A 17,502-nucleotide genomic window follows, 5' to 3' on the forward strand; every position below is an offset into this window, starting at 1 on the left:
AAGACTTTCATTCACCTCTCAAACGCCCAGGCTCATTTCTCACAGTGGTTAATTCAGACCTTCAGGACCTCGCCCCCGACCTCAGCAAGCAGCCTTGGCTCTGTCTCACTAAGGAAAAGGTCTTTTATTAGTAGGAACTCCAGTTATCTCCCCTGGACTTCACCCTGCAAGTCAGGGGTACAAAGAGCTATACACTCTCCTCCTATCAGTCTCAGAGGAAGGGAGTCCTTCCCTCTCCTGCAAAGTCATCCCTTCCCTGGTGTTCTCAAGATCTTTCCTATTTGCTTGCTTTCTCTCTTGTATGTGGATTATTTTCCTCAAATAACTCCTTTTCCTTTCCACCATCACACATGCTCATGTCTCCTTATTTTCAGAAATTATTCCAAGTCAATACTAAACTCTTACTCTGACTGTAAGTTTATTGGATCACCATGGAGAACAATGTGTAATAAGGCCATTAAAACAACAACAATATGGAAACAATCTAAGTGTCCATCAGTGGATGAACGGATAAAGAAACTGTGGTATATATACAGAACGGAATATTATTCATCCAAAGAAAAGAAGGGAATCCTGCCATCTACAACACGGATTGACCTTGAGGGCATCATGCTAAAGGAAGTAAATTGGACAGAGAAAGACAAATACTGTATTATCTTGCTTATATGTGAAATCTAAAAACACTGAACTCATAGACACAGAGAACGGATCGGATCGGTGGTTGCCAGAGGTCGGGGTGGGGGTGAGGGAACTGGGTGAACGTGGTCAAAAGGCACAAACTTCCGGTTATAAAATAAATAAGTCCTGGGGAATATAATGTATAGCATGGTGACTATAGTTAATGATACTGTATTATGTATTTGAAAGTCGCTAAGAGAGCAGATCTTAAAAGATCATAACAAAAATAACTGTAACTATGTATGGTGATGTAGGTTAACTAGGCTTATCACGGTGATCCTTTTGCGGTGTATGCAAATAGTGAATCGTTACTTGCACACCTGAAACCAATATAATATTATATGTCAATTATATCTCGATTTAAAAAAACCTAACATGGTTTGTACCATTTGCCTCAGTAACTCTGCTTTATAGGATATACCTCTGAAGAAATAACCCAAGAAGGAAAAAAAAGGAATTTGTACAGTGATGTTCAGAGCAGAGATACTTACGCTTGCAAAATATTGGAAATACCCTAATTGCCCAATAATAGATCGATGGTTAAGCACATTTTGGTATCACTATGATGGAATACCACAGAGGGAAGGGGATGTTTGCAGTGACAAATCTATGGATTATGCTGATATAGAGAAATCTATAGATGAAGCACACTTCAATACACAAAAACTACATAAACAAAAACTACATGCTTACTAAAATTTTATATATGTTTGATGATAAGGAACAGAATTGTAACAAAAAAAGTTTGATCCCGCTGCTTCTTCTGGTTACTACTTTTCTCCCCTTCCCTGTTGCCGTTCTCTGGTGACTATCTATTGCCTCTACTTGCTCTGTACCCAGTTCCCTGCTTAACGCTACCCAATCTGGCTTCCATCTCCAGCGTTTCACTGGAGTGACACCCTTGCCATGATTTTCTTCTGGATGAATCCTTGAGTCTAGTTAAACCAGCAGCACTGAAGCTCTCTTCCCTTGCTCTGAAACCTCCTACTTCCCCACATTGCTTCACTTTTTTCCTAATTATGGACAATTCTCAAAGCTTACTACTTGGGGCTCTGGTCTTTGTGCTCTGTACCCGAGACCCCTGGAGAAACCCCCTTTCAGGGAAGCCATCGCTCCTGTGTTGTTGACTCTCACACCCATAGCTCCATCCAACCTCATCCTCAGCTTCTGGGCTTTTGTGATCACTCCACTTGGATGTCTCCAATTGTCATCTTTAGTTCTCCATGCCTAAACCAAAACTTATCTCCAAACTGTCTCTTCAACTTCCTAATTTCTGACTAATGTTCCCAATGTTGTGCAAACTCTCACAGCCTCAGTCTGGTAAAGGTGACCTACTTATGGTCCTTGGCCAGTCACTCCTTCCAAGACGTGGCACCTTGCCTCGTGGAAAGCCCTCTCTGGTGTCCTGTCTACTCAAAGCCTTCTCATCTTCAGGACAAGCTCAGGGTCTGCTTCCTTTGTGAAGTCTTTTCTGATTACTCCAGTTCACAATGATTATTTTCCTCTCAGAGCCCTTTTTGAATTTAGACTCTGTAGTGCTAGTGACTCACAATATGCTGTTCTTTTCATTTCTTTTGCCTGAACTCTCCTACTCACCTGTCCTCTGGTGGGTGGGATCCTGTGCTACCCTGCATACCCAGCTCCGATATGCTTCCCTCTCTGAAGGCTTCCCCAGCTCTTACACGCTCAGGGTCACTCTTCTGCCTGGGTTACCAAAGCACCCTTTCCCATCACTGCTGGCGTTCCCACCCCATTGTGTGATAGCGATTTATATAATTTTGTGTCCAATTCTCCTGCCAGAATGTTAGCTGAGTTCCTTAAGGGCAGAGACCATGGCTTATACCACAAAGGAGCACAGATGTATTATCAATATTATCAACTCCCATGTCGTCATGCACGCTAATCATTCCACACATCCACCTTAGCTTCCAAACCAGACTGAAGTTTCTCATGGACAGGGGTTGAATCTCATTTCTTTTATACCCCATAATGACTCAGAATACAAAACAGAAAGGACTTGGAGAGATCTTATTGAGAGTATACTTAGAATAAGGCCTTAAGAAGACAATATGCAAATTTACATGAATAACCTATAAACCTGGAAACTATACTATCTGGGGAATACGAATGTTATCAACTCTCAAAACACTGTACCTTGCTATTTTAGGGCCAGCATAACACATCTCTGTACTTAGCAGTGGTCCTGTCACTTAAAGGTGTTAATAGGATGCCCAAACTGGGAGCTTTCAGCGGTGAACTCTACCCAGCTAAAATCAGGACAGATCACAGACTGAATCAGAGACCCTGATAAGTGGCAATAATCTGCAGGGACGGGAGTGGGGGCTGACGGCCGTCTGCCAAGAGTCTGGTGCTGCAGAAAAGTCTAGCTACACAGTGCATGTTACACCACCGGAGATAAGCCTTCAGTGAGACACGCCCCATATGGGAAGGGATATTTCATTTCATCCAGTGGCCCCAGGCCTGCCCCTTTCACATGGCACAACACACAGCAGTTCAACTATGATCCTGCTGACTCAGAGCAGCGGAGATTTCATTCCTCACCAGGCAGGAAACACCATTTAAATTACCAGGTGACCTGGACAACACCCTCAAGAGAAGATGAATGCTTCTCCCACAGTCGCTCTTTCCAGGTTGTGGAGTGTCCCCAGCGAGCCACACCCAAAGACATGTTCACTAATAATCCCAGGTGGCAGGGTAGGCCTCCACCCTGTCTGGGACAGGTGTCTGGGGAGTCAGAACCACTTGGAAGAAGAGGCAGACCCTGCTCAGAAAACATTTACACAGCAGCACAGGCCGAGCTGTGTGATAGACCACATGGTTCCTCAGCTCTACGTCCCGGCGCTCAGAGGTGAGCCGACACCACCACAGGTAGAGGGCAGGTATCAGCCCACTGGACAGGCCACAGAGATGATGCACAGTGTGTGCGTGGATGGGAAAATGAACGAGAGGACAGCAGCGGCCGGGCCAGCCCCTCCCATCCCAGTCAGCAGCTCCAGGGACCGGCCCAGCCCATCCCCGCAGTGGGCTTCTGCTGCCAGGTGGCCACCCAACCTTCTCCACCCACGCCTGGAAGAAAAAGGGCCTCTGAGCTGAGGGCGGAACAGAATATGGCCAGGGCAAAGGGAGGAAGGAGGCTGCTGCAGGCCTGGGTGGAGTCTTTCAAAACAGATAGTTCAGATAGGTGCACAACCGCCAAAACGAGGGAGAAAGCCTCAAATAAGGCCCCTGAGACATGGGGGAACCAGGACACCAGAGAATCTGCAAAGACAGGGGGAGAAAAAGTCCACCCAAATGGAGCCCTGTGCTACACGGGGTTTTACTGAAATCTGATAAATCTAAACAGCAAAAGTTAAGAGGCAAAGAAGACTATATTGTAAGACACTTTCTTTTCATAATTTTTTTTACGTCTCATTTGAGTCAAGAGAGACTACTTCATTTGGACGGTTGGAATTGAGAGTTTCTAGACTACGGTTTTAAGTCACACACCCACACAGTAACACTCCGGGCACGCTCTCTCTCGAAGAAGAAATGAAGTACTATCTAAAGGAACACCTTTGAGAAGTGTTTACCTTGAATCATGACCATAGTGAAACAAAATAATAAAAAATTAAATACCTTGAGATTTTCTTAGCAATTGCTCTACTACATGGAAACTATACATCGCTGGTTTAAAAATTTTGTAATGAAAGTTATAGCTGTTTAATGCAGAAAAGTTTGGAACACACTGAAAAGCACTCAGAAAGAAAAGTAATCTCGTTACTTAAAGATAATCACTTATGGTTTTGGCATATGCCCTTCTAGTACCTTTCCATATATTTTAAAATAAAGTTGGTATCATTCTTGCCACACAATTTTGCATCCTTTTTTTCATTGATTATATCAAAAGTTTCTGATATCAAAAAATAGTCTACAAGATTTTTGATGCCTGTGCAGTATTTCATCTAGGTGAACTGACCAATGCCTAATTATTGATCCTTTTGGTTGTTTTAACTATTTGCTGTTATTAATAATGATTATAATTAATAATGTTGCATTAATAAAAATCACTGTATAGGTATTTTTATATACATCTCTGATTTTCGCAATACTCCTAGAACAGCAATCTCTGATCTAAACATATGCTCCTTTTAACGTTTTTGATACACACTGTCAAAACTACTTGGGCAAATTTGAAGCCATGCTTCTTGCTCAGTTATTTTAAATATATCACACAACTGGTATGTATCCCCTATATACAAGAAATAGTTTCAGGAAAAAAATCATTTTACGTGGAGTCACAACATTTAGATAGGCCAAATCTTTATTTACTTCAGGCAAATAATGTGTCCAGAGCTCAAAACACCGATGTAACGTTATACCCGTTTAGGAAAGTTGGTAGGGCACGATGCTAGTGAGAACAAGATATTGTACTTAGGCCAGTATTAGCCAGTCAACTCTACACAGAGGAAAAACCATCCTTGGCCACAGGAAGCCTCACCAACCTTGGCCAACTGTCGCCCAAATCTGTACTCTTGGCCAAAGGGAACACTGCGTGATGGAATGTGGATTACTCATCATAACCCATCCTAACGCTTGGTTAAGCAAGTCAAAGCACGTGTCCAATGATAGGTGTGTCATCTTTCTATAATAAACAGGACACCTGGCTAGGAAACACAACTGACCAACTTAGGAGAAAATTAAAGCTCAATCATACTTAACAATTTTGTCAGTTTATCAGTGATTCCTAGGGGAAGCAGTTAATAAATCACTGTGGGAAAGTTGTGCTCTATCAGCCCGATCTGATCTAAAACGCGGCTACCATAACAGAGTAGGTCAGCATTTCAGCTGGGTGCCATTATACTTCAAGCCCTCTTCATGCTAAGTAAGGGGCACAGATTTTTCATAAAGGTCATCTGGTCAGATGCCATTTTCATCAATAGTTGAAAATTAAAATAGCTTATTAGAATAACAATGATTACTTCAACTGTTCAAGAGAAGGAAGGGACAATTCTCAAGAAGGGAATGAAGAGACTAGGAAGAGGTGGTGAGGTAGGAGGTCAGTGAAGTATCCTGGGCTGCCAGGAAGCAGCCACTTTGGAGGGTCCTGTCCTTACCTACGAGCCTGGTTTGGTGCAAACTGGCTTGGCCTGTTTGAAGGAAGCAGTCTAACCCCATCTGCCCCAAGCATTGACGGCTCCAAGTAAAGGCAACTGCTTCTTGCTCACCAAAATGTACTTACTGAAAAACAACCACTACCAACTCTATTGGTCTTCATTAAATTACAAAAGCACACACATGCTTCTTACAACAATTCACAGATAGAATTATATATGAAAAAAAGGAGTTCTCCTTTGAGTGTCCTTTTCACTCCTCCACACTCAAATTCCACTTCCCAGAGGTTAAAACTATTGTGTTTAAATTTTCAGTCTTAAGATGCCTATTTATGAGTATTTTCTTTCCAAATGAAATTTTTAGGAACTTAAATTCATTTGTGTCCCACCTGAATGGCTTGCCCGGGCTCCCTAATTACGTGGCAGTCTCCGCCTTGACTCCATCTGGAACCGTTGCCACCCCAAATGACCTCCCTTTACCTCTCCTCACTAGCAAGGAGGTTTCCCTCCTAAGGCAGATAGCTCCTCTCCTGGGCCCTCCAGATCTCCCAGATGCAGAGCTGATCTGAGCAGTCACCAATTAAAGCTACACCTCTAATAGTAGAGGAACTGAATGAAGGCCATTGCGAGCTTGACTCACGAGGGAGAGCTCAGCAGCTTTTCCATTTCAAATTAAGATCACTCCCCAGACTGGCCTCCCCAGTGGAGGACTAACCGCCACCATGACATACACAAACGCACGAAGTCTCTGCTCTCCCAGTCAACTGCTCCCGCCCTGCCAGCCTTTCAGATAACCAGGTCAGCTGAATACATGGAGACAAAGGGGCAGTTCATATACTCCTATTTTGGCAGTTGAAATAACGCTGCAAGTGCCAGGTCTTCACAGGATAAATCCCTCTGTGCATGTCAAACACACCGAGAGGCCTGCTGGGAGATGGGGGTTGCTGAATTGGGGGGCCAAGATGGACTTAGGTCATGATAAAATTTGGAAAGCATTATTTTTTATTTTATACTTTAGTAATATAAATTAATGGTTGCTATCTCTTATTAAGCAGGTACTCTACACACTTCCTTTCATTTAATCCTGTAAAACAGATGGGTAGGGTTTCCCTGGTGGCGCAGTGGTTGAGAGTCCGCCTGCCGATGCAGGGGACACGGGTTCGTGCCCCGGTCTGGGAAGATTCCACATGCCGCGGAGCAGCTAGGCCCGTGAGCCATGGCTGCTGAGCCTGCGCGTCCGGAGCCTGTACTCCGCAACGGGAGGGGCCACAACAGTGAGAGGCCCACATACCGCAAAAAAAAACAACAAAAAAAACAGATGGGTAGCATTTCAGGCTTGCAGATGAGAAAACTGGCACTCAGGTTCCATAACTCACCCAAGGCCACATGGTCAGGAAGTGGTGGGACTGGGATTTGAACGCAGGTTTGTCTGCTTCCAGAGGCCAGATCACCTCCCTTTCTCAAGGATAGGGGTTAGAAATCTCTATGGCTTCCAGGAACCACAGAAGGTTACATTCTGGGAGCTGGAAGATAATCCAGTTTGCTCCTCCTCTCGGCCCCCTTTCAGCCCTCTCCACCTTGCTTCCTGGAATACAGCAGTAGCCTCACAGATAAGTTGCGAAGACTTCAAACACCCACCTTCGCGTTTGCTTTACGTTAGATGATGCAAATTTAAGAAAGGAAAAACTTCCTTGAAGTTGAAATGCACTGCGTGGGGAAAAAATATTTTTGAGATGGCAAGAATAAATATTTAATTAGACAGTGTGACACTCAATTTCACCTGGCTTTGCAATCAGACAAAAAACAAGCCCTTGTCTACAGGGCTAATTACAGACTACTAAATTATTTTTTATTAAAGCCCTCTAGAATATTAAATATGAGGGATGAGGTAACATGGTATTGTAGAATAGCCCTAGACTGGCAATCTGGGTTCTAATCCTGACTCAGCCACTAATAACTACCAACATTAATTTGCATGCTGTGCACAGCTGACAAAATGTTTTCACATACTTTATACATTAGTTGGGTGACCTCAGGCAAGTCACTAACTCTTGGTGTCTCATACTGAAATCTGGAAATGAGAACACTGAGCCATCTGAAGTCCTCTCCACTTCTAACATCCTACGAGGGGGAGGACATGTGCCTTAGGATCTTTACAAATATGTCTGTGAACAAATCAGATGCATTTTGGTTCAGAAAAATTACATTTTCTGCTCAGCTTCTGAAAGATGTTACTTGGCTAAATTCAGGTACAGCTCATACGATGTTTGCTGCCAGCTAGTTGGCTCCGCTTCTGGAGGGTACCATATGAAGGCCTTGGGATGGATTCCCACATAGGAACTTTCCTCTCTTCAACAGCCAACTGCCATGCCTAACTGCAGTCAATCATCTTACATACACGACCCCACAGAGTAGGCTGGCTTAGGGAAAGGACTTAAGGAAATCCGTCCTCACAATGCATGCACTCTCAGGATCATCACATCCCCAGGAATATTATAAATATCATTCTCAGTTCTAAGACACGCAAATCCCTCCTTCAAATCTTGCCGCTTCCTGGCTGTTTTAATGTTCCTGAAATTAGGAGGCACCGTAGACTCAACATGTATATTTTGATCTGGTAGTGTTAAATGAGTTTACCTAAAAGCTGCTGGTAAATTGCTGGTGTGTCTTAGAATCAAGGAAATATAGTGCTACAAGACTACAACATAGATCACATAGATTTAGGTCTAATTTGGTTCAAATCATGTCCCTCTCCCTGATCTTAACAATTACACTCAGTAACAACTGGATAGGCAACGTATGAGACACAGGTATTAGTCCTGTTTCCCAACAGCAGCAGTTTAAAAGGCATTCCATCATTATCTCATAAAACACAGGTATGGATTTTAAAGGCAAATTAACCTATATAAAAACCACTGTGGTGCTCTGGAAATGTCCTATCCCACAGTAAACTGTAAAGGGGACATTTTACTCACACCCTCCTGATCTATCTAGCCTTGACACATTTTCTTGCTTCTTAATTCACAACCCTCCACCCCAGTAATATCGCTGATTCCCAAAATACACTCAACTCAGGAGGAGCAGCTCTCCAGCACAGCTGTCTGCTCCTGCCCTGCTCGGGTATTTCGGTGAGCTATGCAACACAGAGAGGACCACACAGAAGGAATGTAACTCTCAGGCCCCACAGTTCCCATCGCCCCGCAGGCAGGTGCATCCCACCAAACCCCAGACTGGCATTCGAAACAGAAGAAACTGCACTGCTGCATGGGGGCAGTAGTTTTCCTGAACTTCATCTCTATGTTTAAAACTAGGGCGACAGCCGTCTTTGCTACTGTAAACTAATCTGATGGGCATGGGGGCGGGGAGTGGCTCTGAGGAGGCTGCCAATAGGCCATGATTGAGCAAAGTCAAGGCGCAAAATCGTTATTCCTCACCGTTTGCAAGCCAGAAACTCAAATTTGTGGGTTCTTCACCATGATTTTTAGAACTGAACCATCTACGCCTTTTGCACCCTAAAGTAAAAAAACCCAAAGCCTCTTCTACAGTTTAACTGGGTGATATTTACACACATTTTCTAACAGTACACTGAGATCTGCAAGCAAAAAAAAAAAAAAAAAAGAATCAAAGGAAGTTGGCAATGAGGTACACACAGTAGTTAGGAGCCCTCGAGTTGAGGCACGTTTATTAAGAGACAGCTTCTGGCTGTGCGCACCAACTCTAACTTCAGCTCCATTTCTTCCGAAAAAAGAAAACAGTTTGGGATCCTGCTCTATTCCAAGATCAGGGAATGCACGATGGGCAGGTGGATGGGTAGCAAACATAACCCAGGGAATTGTTCAAATATGCTAGAACCCCTATCAGGTGACAGTCCCCACAGAGACACAGCTGCAGGAAACAGGGGGTGCAAGCCTCAGCCCTACACCAGAGAGAAACCTCAGTTCTCCTCCTCCTTCTCCGCTCTGCACATGTTATGTTAAAACTCACTCTTGCCCAGTTGGTTACCACTTGGAATTTACAGGTATCAGAGATCACAACCCTTCAATATACAAACAGTAAGCATTTGCTACGGGTGTCAGGCCTGTTTCCAAACCTCCCATTATATCCATGTTGTACTACGGGGGGGGGCGGGGGGGGAAGGGAAGGGGGCGGGGGGGGGATGGAAAGCATGTTAAAGGGTACTGCAAGATGCTTATTCACAACAACGCACTGGAAGCGCAGGAACTTCAGCTCCCAAACGCAACCTTTTCTTCCCCTCCCTCCACTCTCTCTAGTCCCTCTCCACAGCGCCCGCCAAAGCCAGAGCTCAGCCCACTAGAAGGCCACCGTGCACTAGAGAGTGCTCACTAAGCAGTAGCTGATCATGATGATGGGGCGGAACGCTTCCCAGCAAATCTACTCGGAAAGCCCCACAAGCTCTTAGCAGCCAGCTAGTACTGTCCAGACCTGCCTCCCCACGCCAGCCGGGGCAGGAGCGTGTGGGTAGGAAACCTGAGGCCCCAACGTTTGGGCAGGCACAACGTCCCCCCTCCCCCAGTCTCCCCTCGCTCTCTCCCTTGTCACTCTTTTTCTGGCATATCACTGGGGAAAACCCGAGAGGCCGGAGATGTCAGGCCCAAGAGGAGTAAGGAGAAGGGACAAGGGCGAACGGGGGGCAGTTTTTTGGGGAAAAGTCTGTCCAGAGCAGAGGTGCGGTAGCGCCGCATCCAGCGGGAAAGAAGCCCCAAGGTGGGTCTGTGGGGAGAGAAGGGGAGGGGGAGTGGCTCGGGGAGGCCTGACGGCTGAGGCCGCGGGGAGCCCGGGAGAGAGGGGTGGAGGAAGGGAGGCGGGCGTGGGGGAGACGCAGTTGGGGGGCGGGTGCGCGGGTCGGGAGGCGAGGGGGGCAACTCGGTTCCCCTCCCCCAGCTCGGGCCCGGGCCTCCCGCTGACTCAGCCCCACGGCGTCGGTCGCCTCGGCCTGGACTCACAGTGCGCGAGATGGCTCCGGCGGAGGCGGCGGGGGAGGGGACAGGCGGCGGGGGCGCTGCGGCGGAGGCTGCGGCTCCGACCGGCGGCTCTGGGGCGGAGGGTCCTAACAGAGGCCGCCGCGGTCTCCGGCTTCAACGCACAGAGACTGCGGGGGAAGAGAGCACTGCGCAGGCGCGATGCGGCCACCGCTGTCAGTCCGAGCGGGGCGGGGCCAGGGCACCAGCCGTCTCCAAGGCAACTGGTTGGAGAGGGAAGGACAGCCCCTACTTCCACCTTGTGTTAGCAACTGCGATGGGAGGTGGGGACGACGAGAACAGTCCCTCTAAGTTGCCATAGCAACAAGGAGAGGACACCGCCTCATAAATTTACGGCGGTATCGAGGGAACGCTCTTACCTTGTCTCCATGGCAACTGGAAACAGCCCCTTCCTCTTTCCTTAGCAACGGGGTAACAATTCCTCCACCCTAACTGATCACAGAAAGAACAACCATTTACACCTGATTCCATAGTAGCCAGATGATGAATTCTTTTTTTTTTTTTAACATCTTTATTGCTTTACAATGGTGTGTTAGTTTCTGCTTTATAACAAAGTGAACCAACTATACATATACATATATCCCCATATCTCCTCCCTCTAGATGACGGATTCTTATCTGTCTCACGGCTACTGCAAAGGAGAAAGGGGAGAATATTTCTTCTTTTTAAGCAACAGGAGAGAGCTAAGGCTGGGCTTTCTCTCCTCTCTTGGTTTATGGCTTTCAATCGCAGCCTGTTACTCTAATCCCCAAATTCAATTTTCCTCTGCCTGTGTTAAGCATTCCTTTTTGTCTCCTGCCCAAAAGTCTATACCTTTACCTCTAAATGGAGCTAACAAAGTCTTCTATACACATGTCACGAATTTTTATCAACCTTATTGTCTCTGTCCCAATGCGTTTGTAAACGATACCTGTTTCTTCATCTTGCCCACTAGCTAGTTTAAATTCTACCCCCTCATAACTAGCTCCCTCCTTGATATGTTCATTGGTGTTCCCAAATTCCCTGTTCTAGGTCAGCTTTTATGGATCTCCCCAGTTCTTCTAGATCCCTCTTCTTCCTGTCCACACCTACTGTCCTTGTCCTCCAGTACTCCACCCAGGGTTCCACTATGCTCACCACTTCATGATTTCATTAGCTTGGTTCTCTTTGTGCAAACTACTTCTGGGTCTCCTTCCCTCAGCCCTGACTCCCGTGGATATCTTAAGGTCACCTCTGTACCCATCTTGTACATACCTCCTTTTGTATACCTCCATACACATCTTACAGTATTGTCCTTGGTTTGCATGTGTCTCTTCAATCAGACTACATGCCCCTTGTAGGCAGGAATTCTGTCTTATTCATCTGCTCCCTCAGCATCTAGCACCCAATATGAAACATAGTAGAGTTCCAATAAGTGCTTATGGAACTGGATCAAGTGAAGACAAAGATTTTCTTCAAAGAGTCTTCAAAGAAGTATCTTCTTTGACTCCAAAGAAATAAGTGAAAGGAGTCAAAGGTTAAAAAATTTTTTTGTTCATCCTCACTTTCTCTGACCTAACTGCCTCAGAGTCTCCACTAATATTTTCCATATGATCTTTACACATATTTAATCTTTAAGTACCACAGACACTATTACACCTCTCTCACTCACTTAGCTCTCTATCTTAATGCCAAAACTCTAGTCCTCTATTAATTTAGACTCTGGCATTCTCTGTTTCCTGACTCCTCACCTGTAGCTAGTCTCCCTTCTACACTGTCCCTAACGTTTCCACTAAATAAATTTTCTCACAAGTTACTGACCTCTTCAATGATCCCTGTCACCCTCTATAATCAGTACAAGCCCTTCATGCCTTACTATTCTACCATCTCCTAACCCAGCTCAGATCCAGCGCTCTTGGTGAACATCACTGGATTCTGCTGGGCTTGTTGACATGCTGCATTCTCTTTGAATGACTCAGAAGTAAGAATTCGTAGGCTAGCATTCTTTTCTGAGTCTCCCTGTATAGCTCCCAGAGATTCCACCCCAGGACTATGGGTGTCAAAGCACTCTGACTGAGCCCATTTTCTCAGGAGAGAAGGAGAAGGCAGCTGACTACAGATAGAGTAAGAAAAGAGAGGGACACAGCATATGCTGAGTCAAGACTGTCTCCACCCATCCAAGGCAGTTCTCAGACAGGAGAGGGTTTCCTGTAGAGGATAATTCCCAGAGCAAATCAAGGGGTTAGGACAGTAAAAATGCAGGCTACACTTTTCCTAGCTACAGAGTTGGAGAACTGAAGCTGTTCCTAACTGTATCTATAGGGTGTCTGGGTGTCACAAGGACAAGGGAAAATTTTCAGACTCAGTTTATTTTCCTTCTCCATTCTGAAGTTCCAGCACATCTCCATGGTTGTAGCTGTGGACTTGGATGGTAGCTGGCATCAGAGGTAGCTGGCTGGTCCTGAGTAATCCCGAGAAGAGACTATGGTCCTTGTAGCCCCACCCATTTGTCACACATGGGATAAAGGACCATTCTACAAAGAGTTTCTGTACACCCTTCATCCAGATTCTCCACATGTTAACATTTTACCGTGTGTCAGTTATCTATTGCTGCAAAACAAATCACTTCAATTTAGTGGTTTAAAACAATAACCATTTCATTATCTCTGTTTCTGTGGGATGGGAATTCAGGAAGAGCTCCGCTGGGTGGTTCTGACTCAGGGTTTCTCAAGTGGTTACAGTCAGATGGTGGCTGGAGCTTAAAAACAGCAGGGGGCTAACTAGACAACCCTCTCTCTTCATATTGTTTCAGAGCTAGCTTTCTCACTACATGGTGGCTTTGGGACAGTTGGAATACTTATATGGTAGTTGAAGGTTTCAAGGGTGAATATAATAGTAAGAGAAAAGCGGCATCTTTTTTTTTTAAGATTTTTTTTCATGTGGACCATTTTTTGATGTGGACCATTTTTTGATGTGGACCATTTTTAAACTCTCTATTGAATTTGTTACAATATTGCTTCTGTTTTCTGTTTTGGTTTTGGCGGCGAGACACGTGGGATCTTAACTCCCCGATCAGGGATTGAAACCCACACTTCTTGCACTGGAAAGTGAAGTCTTAACCACTGGACCACCAGGGAAGTCCCTGCATCTCTTTTTATAACCTTGCCTCAGACATCACTTCTACCATACCCTATCGGTTGAACAACATCACAAAGTCTACCTAATATCAAAGGAAGGGAACATAGGCCACACCTCTCAAAGGGAGCAATGTCCAAGTCACGTAATAAGAGCATGGATGAGAGATATTGTTGAATCATCTTTGGAAAATGCTATCTGCTACACCCTACCACCTAATGACAAGAACTCACATGCCACTCAATGCAAAATACACTCATCCCCTCCCTCAAGACCCCCAGGTCTCAATCCATGACAGCACCAACTTGAAGTCCAGGATCTCAACATCTAACTCAGGGCCCAGTGTGGATATGGCTTTTCAGGCCCAGTTCCTTGGATATAACTCCTTGAGTACCAGTCCTCTTGATCTGAAGACCTGTGAAGTAAAGAGACACATCATCTGCCCTATACGTACCCAGCATACACTAGAGGCACAGGCATAGGATAATTTCTATGGACATTATCATTTCAAAGAGGAGAAGAAAAAGGCACACACAGCAGTTACTAGTTCATAGCGTTTCTGAAGTCCAGTGGGCACACATTGCCAGTTCCTGGTTTAGGGTTCAGACCCACTGCCATTTATTTATTTATATCAGTGTTGACAGGGATTTTTCCCCCAGTGGGTTATAATCCTTTCTTCTTCTTATTTGTTTAGATGTTCAATGGCCACAGATTTGGCCAGTGGAAGAAACTTCAAGTTGGCCCCTGTGTCCTTTGGATTTGTCCCCATCATCCTTTGAACCTTCCCTTGCTTTCTGGTAAAAGATGTTCCCGGCTCATCTTGTACTTTCCCTACCTCAGCCCTGGAACTGGCCATTCGCCAGGAAGTGATGAGTCCTCTTGACTTTTTGACATTCCTTTTTCCATTCTCCCTTGCTTTCTAAATCTGCCCTTAACCATCCCGGGGATTCCCATCTCATTTCTCTCTCCTCCCTCTATACATACTTCCTGAGTGGCCTCAGGTATTCCCATGACTTCTGAATCTGTATCTCCATCCCAATCAGCTCTTCCAACTGTCAGACCTGTATATGTAATTGCCCTCTAGATAGCTCCAGCCCTATGTCCCACAGGCACCTCAAACTCAATAGGCTTAAATTAAACTTATTTACCCTTCCCCCCTCACAAACCTAACTTTCCTATATTCCCTATTATTGTTAATGACATCACTATCCAAGAAAAACTTGAGGGTGATCCTAACCCACATCTTCTCCCCAACTCCTTATACCAGAACAGTTTTCCAACACTATCAATTCCATTTTTAAATAGCTCTCAGGTCTGTTCTCCTTCTTTATCTCCATCACCTTTACCATCTCTTGCCTGGGTTATTGCAGAGCCCCCCACCTGGTCTCTCTTCCTCTAGTCTCTCCCACTTCTGACCCATCCTCAACACCAGCTAGAAGCCTCTTTCTAGAAGATAAATCTTATCAACATAACTCCTCTGCCTAAGTCCCTATGGCTGCCCTTCTCAAACTGGCTGAAACAGCTTCTGGGCATGGGGGAGTCATGTAAGGAAACAGAGTGAGGAGCTATAAAATAGTTATATCTTCCTCAAGCTTCGATTTTATTTAGAGATTCAGGAAAATATTTAAAAATATTTTTTAAAAACCCAGACATGTGATGAAGTAGAATGCAAGAATCACATGATTTTAAAGACAAGACGTTTAGAGAGTTTGAACTCAAGATACCTCCAGGCCTGAACTCTCCACACTGCCTTTTGGGGTACTTTAGTGGAATGTTTGAGACACACTGGCTTGAAGGATAAAAGTTCAGACTCTTTCACATGGTAGAGAAGCTCTGCTCTAATCTGGCCCCTACTAACCATTTCCACTTCACCTTCCACTCCTCTTATGCCCCCAGCCTCATTACCTCTCACCATATATGTCAGCCACAAAGAGGAAGCACTTGTGGTTGGCCAAGAAACCTGTTCTGTTTCACAGCTGAGCCACCGTTACGGGGTTCACCCTGCTTGGAGTCCCCCTTTCCCCTCATTCTGCAAACTCCCACTCATTCTCCAAGACCAGCTTTAGTGTCATTTCCTCTGTGACACTGTCAGGGACCTACTCCAGACAGTTGACACGTTCTCTTTGGTGCGAGGTATGTTCTTGTCACGGCCTCACATTGCCTTGTGTTACGATACCACGCTTATTCACATCTCTCCCCACCCGAGGTCCTTACTCTCAGAGACCATATCTTATTTACCTTTGTATGCTTAGCACCTCACATGGGATTGAAAATAGCCAAGCAAGTTAAAAACAACTTGACCTTTTGTGCTTTGCCCCGGGTGACAGGGGAAGCCAAGTGGTTGAGGGAGTCTGAGAGAGTGGGTCAACTCTGGCTGACAGGGGGCTAGACTTTAGATGGGCACTTGCAGGGCTGCCCTAGCTGTGAGGTGAGGGCAGAGAGGAGCTGCAGTGCTGGTCACTGTTACTGAGTGTCCGTTATTCATTTGAAACTAGCTAAAAGTGGAACAGGACACTCAAATAGGACAGATTCCCACATATAGGAACCCTTGACATGGTTTTAAACTTTACAAGGGACCCATGGAAACAGTATGTAATTTTGCTGAGGAATAACTTTTAATCCCAAGACTTGAAGCAGGTGACATTATCTAGAGAGCGAGTCTAACACCATCACCCCCACCCCCGCTGGAGCTGCACAAGCCTTGGGTCCAATATTTCCTCTTTTATGCGACCTTGGGCCTTGGTTTTTCTCATTTGTTGTTGTGATGGTTAAGTGAGATAATGTATGAAAAATGACTGGCAGTGCCTGACACACAGTAAATACCCAATAAATGGTAACTATCAATAGTAACCAAACTCTTATTAAGGTCAAGAGGTCACTTGATTCTCCCCCTCAGTTATACCCTGATACATTATATAGGAGCAAATATGCAAACTTAGAATTTGCAAAGGTCTTAAGACAAACCTCCTGTGGACATTAATTACCTACTGTATCCAGCTTGAATAGCACCTTTATACCAGTGGCTTAGATTACAAGATGTTATCTTGTAATCTGCTTTTGGTGGAAAATGCCCACCATGATGAGCAGGTGGGTGATAAAGGCTTGGATTAACTTGCGTGAGTCTGAGGTGGACTCCAGGCCCCAGGACCTTTTTTTTTTTTATTGACATATAGTTGATTTACAATGTTGTGTTAGTTTCAGGTGTACAATAAAGTGACTCAGTTATATGTATACGTATATCCACTCTTTTTTAGATGTTTTTTTCCATATAGGCCATTACAGAGTATTGAGTACAGCTCCCTGTGCTATGCAGTCCTTATTTGTTACCTATTTTATATACAATAGTGTGTATATGCCAATCCCAATCTTCCAATTTATCCCTCCCCCCCTTACCCCCTGGTAACCATAAGTTTGTTTTCTACAACTGTAACTCTATTTCTGTTTTGTAGATAAGTCACTGGAACCCTTTTTTTGATTCCACATATAAGTGATATCCTATGATATTTCTCTTTCTCTGACTTACTTCACTCAGGATGACAATCTCTAGGTCCATCCATGTTGCTGCAAATGGCATTATTTCATTCTTTTTAATGGCTGAGTAATATTCCATTGTATAGATG

The 17,502-nt window shown here is 44.9% G+C and overlaps 1 protein-coding gene across 2 annotated transcripts in view; it reads right to left on the reverse strand.

Annotated features, from left to right (window-relative positions):
• MAPRE3 (microtubule associated protein RP/EB family member 3) overlaps positions 1-10,894 on the reverse strand; it is a 47,817-nt gene extending 36,923 nt beyond the window's left edge. For both annotated transcript variants that reach the window (XM_079941190.1, XM_079941189.1), the window contains exon 1: positions 10,754-10,894. The gene's annotated coding sequence lies outside the window, so the exon portion shown is untranslated. The remainder of the gene's footprint in view (positions 1-10,753) is intronic.
• Positions 10,895-17,502: the final 6,608 nt, after the last annotated feature.

Source organism: Stenella coeruleoalba (assembly GCF_951394435.1).
Source record: "Stenella coeruleoalba genome assembly, chromosome: 13".
Taxonomy (NCBI): domain Eukaryota; kingdom Metazoa; phylum Chordata; class Mammalia; order Artiodactyla; family Delphinidae; genus Stenella; species Stenella coeruleoalba.